Source organism: Trachemys scripta, chromosome 2, assembly GCF_013100865.1.
Source record: "Trachemys scripta elegans isolate TJP31775 chromosome 2, CAS_Tse_1.0, whole genome shotgun sequence".
NCBI lineage: Eukaryota > Metazoa > Chordata > Testudines > Emydidae > Trachemys > Trachemys scripta.
The window spans coordinates 214041238-214050483 of record NC_048299.1 but is presented as its reverse complement, the minus strand read 5'-3'; positions in this window follow the sequence as shown (position 1 = coordinate 214050483).

The following is a 9246-nucleotide window of genomic DNA, read 5'->3' as shown; positions in this document are numbered from 1 at the left end:
CATAAAGGGTTAGAAGTGAGCAACTAAGGGTAGCAGGCTGTTGAAATGAGCCATAAATCCTGTGTCCCTGTAAAGTCCGTGGGTTTGAAGAAACTCTGTCTCGAGCTTTAAAGCTTATGACTGGACCAACAGAAGTTGGTCCAGTAAAAGATATTGCCTCACCTACCTTGTCTCCTGCAGCCAACATGGCTGCAACAACACTGCAATAAACCTGTTTATTAATACAACAGCCCATGGTATCGGTTCTACAAAAGATTCCTAATTAAGAGAAGATGATGATCAGTTCTGAGCTTTTAAAAGTAGCTTTATTAAATGTGATATACTTTAAATTATACTAATCAGAATAGTTGCTAGCTTGCAATAATATCCTGCAGTAATTCCTAGCTCAAAGTGCCAAATAATGTAAAAGCATTGTGTGGGCCTACATCTGTGAAGCACTTAGCAATGACCTCAACTTTCATTAACTTTTATTAAAGTCAAAGGGAGTTGAAGACATTCAGCACTTCACAGGAGAGTCCCTGATTAGCAATACCAAAATCCTTAGATATGTTGTCTTTAGCCACTTTATTGCCTTGCTAGCTATTTTATTTTTTCCTTAGGCAAAAACTCCAGGGAAGTCTATATGCTGATTTCTCTTGGTTCTAGTTTTGGTTCAGGAAATCCCTCATACGCATGTGAAGTAAGTATACGTAACAAGGTCATTCTAGTTCCAGAGTGACTACCAGTTCTAATGTTATCCCCTACTTAATTCCAGTTCTACAGATCTTCTCCATTTTAACTTTTATAAATGTGCCCACTGTAGTATGTAAGATTCCATCCAGCCTCTTCTTCCATATACAAATGACCTACCTTCTGTCCTGGTCTAGTGCCCATTTCTTGCCTGCTAACAGCCTCTTCTATCATCTTTTTGACCCTCCATCTACCACAAGTTTTGCAAAGCCAGAAGCTGGAATTAAAGCACAACTTTCTAAGCAGGAGACAGCAGTAAGGGAATGTACTTTCTGTTACAGCCTGGTTCCGCCAAAGTCAGATGCAGTCATGGATGGGAAACTGGGAAAAGCGTTCTGTCTGGTTAGTTGGGTGAGCGTGGGCCCTTAGAACAGCAGGGATCTTTTGGGCCTCAGATGATTCATAGAGCCTTTTCCACCTGTGATTACACAATTCAGTTCCATGGAGATATCCCAGATACTGAATCTTATTTGGTTCAAACACATTTATGAAGCTTTGTTGTCATGAACTGTCTTGACCTTGGCCATCAGACTGCATATATTATTGTTCTTACTGCGACCTGCTAAGCCACATTATCCAGACGATGCAAAAACCTGTCAGTCACAGGTACAATATCTGCCAGTCTTTGAAAAATTATAAGAACTTGGTGCTGGCTGAAAAGTGTGACTACCTGGGCCCCTATACGGCAGCCTTTATGCTGAAGATTAAGCAGGAGTCATTTGATAGAATCCAGCAGAGTCAAACTTTTCCTTCTCCAGCTACTCACAAAGTTCCTAAGTGTGATACATCTAGTACTATAGTAAGCAAAATGTGATCGCTCTATCTATATCTTTACAAAAGTGTCCGCTTCTTTCCTTTTTGGGGAACAATTTCTTGGTAAAAGATCAATAAACTCCAGGTTAAGCACACTTTAATAAATTGCCACGTAAATATAAAAGGCTTATGTTTAGGGAGATTAAGCTGTTCAGGAAAGGTCATGTACAGATATCAAACTCGTCAGAAACAAAACTAAGACAAGATTTGCAGCAAATTAGTATCATGTATGCAGCTCTCCTGATTTTCCCCCCCTCCCCCCTTCTCTTTTGAGGAAAGCATACAGCAGTAGATCCTTAGCTGGTGTAAATTTTCATTGCTCCACCAGCTGAAGATCTGCCTCAGGCTAAGTAATTGCAGTTCTGATACAAAAATGTCAGCAGTGATGCAGTGGGCTTGGGGTATAATTCCAGGTACCAGGCAGTAACAAAACAGCATCCATTAGTTGGTTGTACTGATGATGAAACTTAGAGAAGGGTTCCAGGAACTTCATTAAAGAGATACACCCATCACCACTCCCCAACTAATGACTGTTTGAACTACATCTTCAATCAAGAAACAAGGTGCTGTAAATTAAGACCTACTTTTTTAATCTCTTATAAAAGTGGTGGTCTTATCAGAAAAGTTTTAGTAGCATGTATATTACAAAGGAAGATAAAAGGGAGGAATATATGCCACAAAATGACAGCATTGATTATCCAAACCAATGTCCTAATTATGGGGGGAAAAATAGTTGACTTAATGCTGGCTTTGCTGCTATTGTTAACTGGCAAACTTTTCCTTGTTGAAGCTTTATTTTTAGCAAACCGGTTGCTTTGTGGGGTTTTAATCCACAAATTACATGCAGACTATTTGACTATCCCATTTCCATTAATTACTGTGGTTGAGATTATCAGCCAGTTGGGGGGGGGGGGGAGAAAGGCCCTACAAGTAATGTTGTCACATCAAACACACATTAACTACACATAAATACTATTCAGTGTCTGATCAATAAAATAATGCATACTGAATATTGATCAATCTCCAGCACTTACCTTCATTTCAGAATCTAAATATTAATAATTTGCTTAAAATGCAAACACAGGAGCTTCCTTTAAAAAATGAATCCTTAAGGCAGGCTCATAAACTACTTGATCTCAGAACAATAATTATTGTGACAATATAATTTTGCTTGGTTCTATGGGTTATGCTCTTTCTAATGGAAATAAATGTCATACATTTTAGCAGAGGGATCGGCAACCTTTGGCACACGGCACGCCAGGGTAAGCCCACTGGCAGGACAGGACGGTTTGTTTACCTGCCGGGTCTGCACGTTCGGCTGATCGCAGCTCCTACTGGCCGTGGTTCACCAACAGGAAAGGACACAGCCCAATTTGCTGGGGTGGGTCTTCGCTCATGGTTTGGTCTATGAACTCTAGTTGTGGTATTTTCCCAATTTAATGCTATGTCATTTACCTCATGTTGTTAAACATTTTCTGCTACACCAAGACTCTGTGCTTGCGAGAGTGGAAGTATTGCCTCTTCGAGGCGCCCGGGGGTGTGTGTAAGATTTTCCCAGGTCACTGGGTGGGGGCTCGAGCTGGTTTTATGTTTCCCTTTTGGAAGGGGTCCCTATATACTGAACCCGGCCCTTGCTGCTATCAACTTGGCCTGGCAGAAGGGTTACATAAGCAACACAGTGTCTACACTGATGCTGCATTGCCCTAACTCCATCAAACAAACTGCTACATCTCTTGTCAATGTGGATTTATTAGGTCGGCATAGTGGGCCAGTTAAAACGGCAGCAGGAACATTGTAGTGTAGACATCTCTATAGGGGGGCATGCAGGCTCCGTGAGGGAGTTTGGATGGGGCAGGGGGTTGAGGTGCGAGAGGGGGTGCCAGGTCTGGATGGCGCTTACCACAGCTTCCAGGAAGTGGCTGCCAGGTCCCTGCAGCCCCTAAGTGCATGGGCGGCCAGGGAGGCTCCGCATGCTGTCCTCACGCCCCCAGGTGCTGCCCCTGCAGCTCCCATTGGCCATGGTTCCCAGCCAATGGGAGCTGTGGAGCCGGCACTCGGGTGGGGGCAGTGCGTGGAGCCTCTGTGGCCGCCCATGTGCCTAGGGGCCACAGGGACCTGGCGGCCACTTCCAAGAGCCACGTGGAGCTAGGACAGGCAAGGAGCCTGCCTTAGCCCTGGGTCCCTGCTGTGCCACCGACCAGACTTTTAACAGCCCAGTCGGAGGTGCCGACTAGAGCCGCCAGGGTTTCTTTTCGACCAGGCGTTCCAGTCAAAAACCAGATGCCTGGAAACCCTCGTGACTTAGATGGCCAAACACCTATCTTACCCAGTTTATGAATTGCTCTGGGACTGAGACAGCAATGCCCATGCTTAGGCAGGAGATAGACAGCTGGGTGCTGAGAGTGAGGCTGAGGTTCACATGACCAGAGGCAAAAACCTAGGTGCTGAATGAATTTAGGCACCTACAGGGGTGGTCAGCAGCCAAGCAGGAGTTTTGTGGATCACAGTGGCACTAAGATAGGTCTTAGGTGCCTAACTACCTTCATAGATCACACCCTTTGTCCTGATCTTTTATCTCTTCCTTTTTGTGTGGAATGAGAGTGCTACATTGCTTCCAGGAGACATGAGGTGGGTTATAAAGTGACAACTATCATCGTAACGCTGGAAACTCCAGTCCCACCAACTTGAGCCTGTGTCTCCTGTTTCATTGACAGTGATGGGAGATGGTGGATTAAAAACAGAAATAAAAAGAATGAGAACCGTTTCTAGACCAAGTGATCTAGTCTATTCACCTACATAAACTCACATGCAGAAGTACTTCCATGATCAGGGCCTTAATTTTTAACCTTTGCCTTTATTATTTTTAAAATGATTTCTAAACTTTATCTATTTTTCTCTGGCCCTGATCCAGCATCAGGCCCGGATTATATGAACCCTGGATAGTCCCATTAAAGTCAATTCAACTCAACAGGTATGCAAAGGTATCTGTATGCTAGAAGATTCCATTCTAGGAACACAGCTTATATTTCTAATGTGTTTTTAATAGGTTATTGTTGCTATTTTTATGTATATTTTTATTTTAGACCTCATGCCAATTTGCATGCTTTCCTGCTAAATTTCACTTGATGTTTTTAATCCTTGCATATTTGCTTTTACCATAACTACTTGTAGGACTGAGGCTTTAATATGGTATTATGAGCCTAATGTTAGGATTTCTTTAATCTTGACCATGGAACTTGCTGCCTTAATGTTATATTGTTTCCTAATAAACCAGCACTCTACAAAACTGTAGATAATCACAAATAACTTACCAAAAAAAAGGAAGTACAGTAATTCAGCTTTTTTAGATCTGGCACTTACTACTAATTTCTTTTTAATTACATTTTTTTCTTAAATTGACAAACCTTCCATCCCAAATGTTGTTACAGAGATTAAATACTGCCCATGGGGTGAGAACACTTGCCTATGAGTGTTTCAGAGGTGTTGAGAGCAAATGACAATGTAATCCACAATAGAACACACGTAAATTTTATCACTGTAATTGATTAGAATTATTTTAGCATTTGTTCTGATGCCCTGCTGTGAAAATGTCATCAATAGTTAGCACATTTAATCAGTATTGCAAAGCAGTCAGAAAGAATCAAAGAATGAGTAGAACTTAGTCTGCATTAGCCATTGAATATATCTAGTAGAGGGAAGAAGATGCACCTATTCTAAAATGGTCCGTTTTATCTTTTTGCAGCTTTCTCAAAAGTGCTATCAGCGTTAAAATGTACATCCACAAAGTGAAATAAATAAGAACAGAGTATAAATAGTCCTGATTTTATTCATTGTTCCCCTCACTGGGTTAGTTAACTGTCTGCTTACTGCTTACAGACATGAAGAGCTCTGTGTAGCTTGAAAGCTTTTCTCTCTTTCACCAAGAGAAATTGGTCCAATAAATAATCCTCATCCGTGTTGTCTCTCTAATATCCTGGGACCAACACAGCTACAACACTACTTACTGCCCTGTTATGAGTAGAATACACCAATCCCTAGTGCAATATGGGTCATATTGAAACCTATTATATGTTATCATTCAAAAACTTAGAAGTTAATATATCTTCAGTAGTGGAACTTCAGAAGTATGTAAAGGGACACTATTATTAACTTAGTCCAAATTTTACATTTTTAACAACAGAAATGCTGTAACATTTTTAGAAATAAAATTTCAAGGAAATCAGTTGTTTTAAAATGTAAATATTCCCTGCAATATTTGAAACTCAATTATGGTAGCATTTAATAACACATAAGCAAGTAAACTTCAAACAAAAGTGAAACTGACTTCATCGATTTTCATTATCTACACAGAAATGTGCAAATAAATGCAGCATGAATTAATCTGTCACTTAATAAAGTGTTCATCTACATAAAGGAATGTTGATTATATCTTCCCTTTAAGATGGTGATGCTTGTAAGTAGGTTCAAGTGTGTGTTTTTTTTTTTTTTGTTTTTTTTTTAATAGTCTGTGAGGAAAAATTGCTGTATCTAAAAATAAAATGAAATGTGGTAGCCAGTTAGGCTATAAGACTAAATTTTCAATATTTGGAATAGCTGAGATTAAATTCTAAAAGCTATCTACTGTGCATATTGTGACATTGCACTCCATATGATTTTATGAAAATATGCTAATGAGTGTGAATATAATGTAACTGGAATATGCTTCATGCAAAAGGTCTCTTGTAAGGTATCATTACAAATCTTATAATCTACTGAGGGTGGTCATTCTATTTGTATAAATGTATCATTCTTGTATTTGAAACTAGAAATATGAAATATAACTCTGAGGTCCTATTGTAATTATGCAAAGTATGGGCCATTAATGGTGGTTTGGAATCTTGATGGCTCCCATCAACTAGGACAATTTGTTGTAAATGGCTCTGTTTACTTGCAAGCCTTCCTGTGAGTCAAGCCAGGAAGAATGAAGGCTTGGGGGTCTCACAGGACATATGACCATGTCACCTGGTACTGGAATCCATCTTAAACCTGTTGCTTTTCCATTTAGAAGAAGGGGTGGGGACCCAGCAAGAAACAAAGGAGTCCCCCCTTGTGCCAAAGCTATTAAAGGGGGTGGAACAGAACAAAGAGAGCTGCAGTCATGAGAAATCCCCTAGCTACCACCTGAGCTGGAACAAGGACTGTATCAGGGGAAAAGATTGGGCCCAGACTAGAAAGGAGTCTAGTCTGTGAAAGCAGCTTATTGAAACATCTCTGAGAATGAGATTTACCTGTATTCAGTTTTCTACTGTATTAGGCTTAGACTTGCATGTTTTTGTTTTATTTTGCTTGTTAACTTACTTTGTCTGTTATTACTTGGAACCACTTAAATCCTACTTGTTATATTTAATAAAATCACTTTTGTTTATAAATTAACCCAGAGTAAGCAATTAATACCTGGGGGAGCAAACAGCTGTGCATTCTCTCTATCAGTGTTATAGAGGGTGGACAATTTATAACTTTATAAGCTTTATACAGAGTAAAATGGATTTATCTGGGGTTTGGACCCCACTGGGAACTGGGTATCTGGGTGCTGGAGACAGGAACACTTCTTAAGCTGTTTTCAGTTAAGTCTGCAGCTTTGGGGCATGTGGTTCAGATCCGGGGTCTGTGTTGGAGCAGACTGGCATGTCTGGCTCAACAAGGCAGAGTTCTGGAGGCCCAAACTGGCAGAGAAAATGGGCTCAGAGGTAGTCTCAGCACATCAGGTGGCAGTCCCAAGAGGGTCTCTGTGACCAAACCCATCACACATATATTTGTTGCTTTTCGTTTCATTATGCATAGTTCAGGGTTGTCATTCATTTCAATAAGAGCAGCATTACAAATCTTTGTATTTTTAAAAATAATAGAAACCCTTCCTTACTAGTCAGTATTATAGGTCTGACTTCTGTAGTTGTATACAGCAGTGCAAAGCTGATGCAAAATGCTGCTGTTTCGATTTGGTAGAATTTTACTGTACTTACTTTCCATTTATGTTAATTACAACCCTAGGTGAAAGGCAGTGGAGAATTAGGCCCATAGTATCTAAGCACTAAACACAAAGTATTTAGATTTCCAAAGCACTTTTGAAAAGCAGGGAGACATCTGCTTCCCAGAGAAACATCTGCTTCTGCTCTCCGATAATAAGATTACTTAGAATCATTGTCAACGGAGTGCTGATTCCCTGAGAGGTGTAATATATAACACTGTGGAGAGAGGAACAAGACTGGAGAGTAGAGGCATGCCAAGTTGTATCCTCTCCCACTAGATGATGGCTGAAGCCAACCTCTTCAATTATCTTGGGAGACATCAACTGAAATAAGCCATCTTTTTTAGTTTGGGTCTTAAATGATATTCCTTGTACATCTATTGTAAAGTGCACTTATTCAGGTCTTGAACTCAATGCGTGCAAAGCACCTTACATGACCTAACACTGCTCTGACAGGCCTGTCATGTAATATTTGATGTGAAATAAGATTTTCTTAGGATGCTAACTTCCATTCAAATGAATAGAAGAATTGTACAAGCTATCCACATCTCAAATTCATCACATGATTTGATCAAATTATTGTACTGCAATTAATGTACTGCAGGTCCAGGTACGGAGACTGTATATAGGCAAGGCTATGTGAGAGAATATGGATCTACCCTGTTTAACTAATGCGTGACAGAACTTGTATTACAGTTGTAGACCGGTACATGTTTGAGAGTTTGCAATTTCCTGACAGACTTGAACACTGAAGTTTCTTTCTTTCTTTATATTCTTTTTACAGCTGAAAGAAGAGTGCAGAGAGATCATCCTATCCCACATCCATTCAATTGTAATGGACTAAGAAAACAGAAAACTAAGAAAATTGCCCTGACGAAGTGTTAAATAACATCACAAAAATTAGAGGTGATTAGAACACTTCCATCAAAATTAAATTAGCAAAATATAGGAATAAAATCTTAACATTGTAGAGTTTTCTTTAAAGGTTTATGGCCACTCCATTGAATATCAGAGTACTCCACTGCATTTTATTATAAAAATAATCATTGTGTCTGCTGGCTCACATTACTGGCTTCCAGGTTATTTTCATTGTTACAGACTAGATAAATCCTCCTCCCTTTCTAGACAAGTAATTTTTGAGAGCGATTTTAAGAGTCAATCAAACCAATAGAAAAAGTCTATTGTGGCTGGTACAAAAGGTCCAGGACAGTCATACTGAAAGGCCTGTCACGATGAGCCATGGAGAAAGCCCTGAATTGTTTTTCTCTAACCACTGTAAGAGATGTAGGGGTAGCCCACGTAAAAAGATGTGGCAGATGTATAATTAGAATGGAAAAAATGATAACCACACATGATAATTTCCCTCCGTGTTTAAGAATAGTATTATTCCCCTCAAAAGGATGGCTGCTGCCTTTTCAGACTTTACCTGTTTCCAATTTAAGATTACAAATAAGATGTGAAAATAAGATGCTTTTAATATATATATATATATATATATATATATATATATATATAAAATGGGTCTTTCCATTTTATTATAGGTTAGAAAAGAATCAACTGCAAACAAAAATTCTGAATCTGAAGCCATTCCTTTATTTTTCACATAGGCCTCAGTACACAATCTGTTCATCTGATCTCTAAATATAAGACGACTCCTAAGTGATTATACATGTTTTTCATGATCACAATATTGCAAAAAA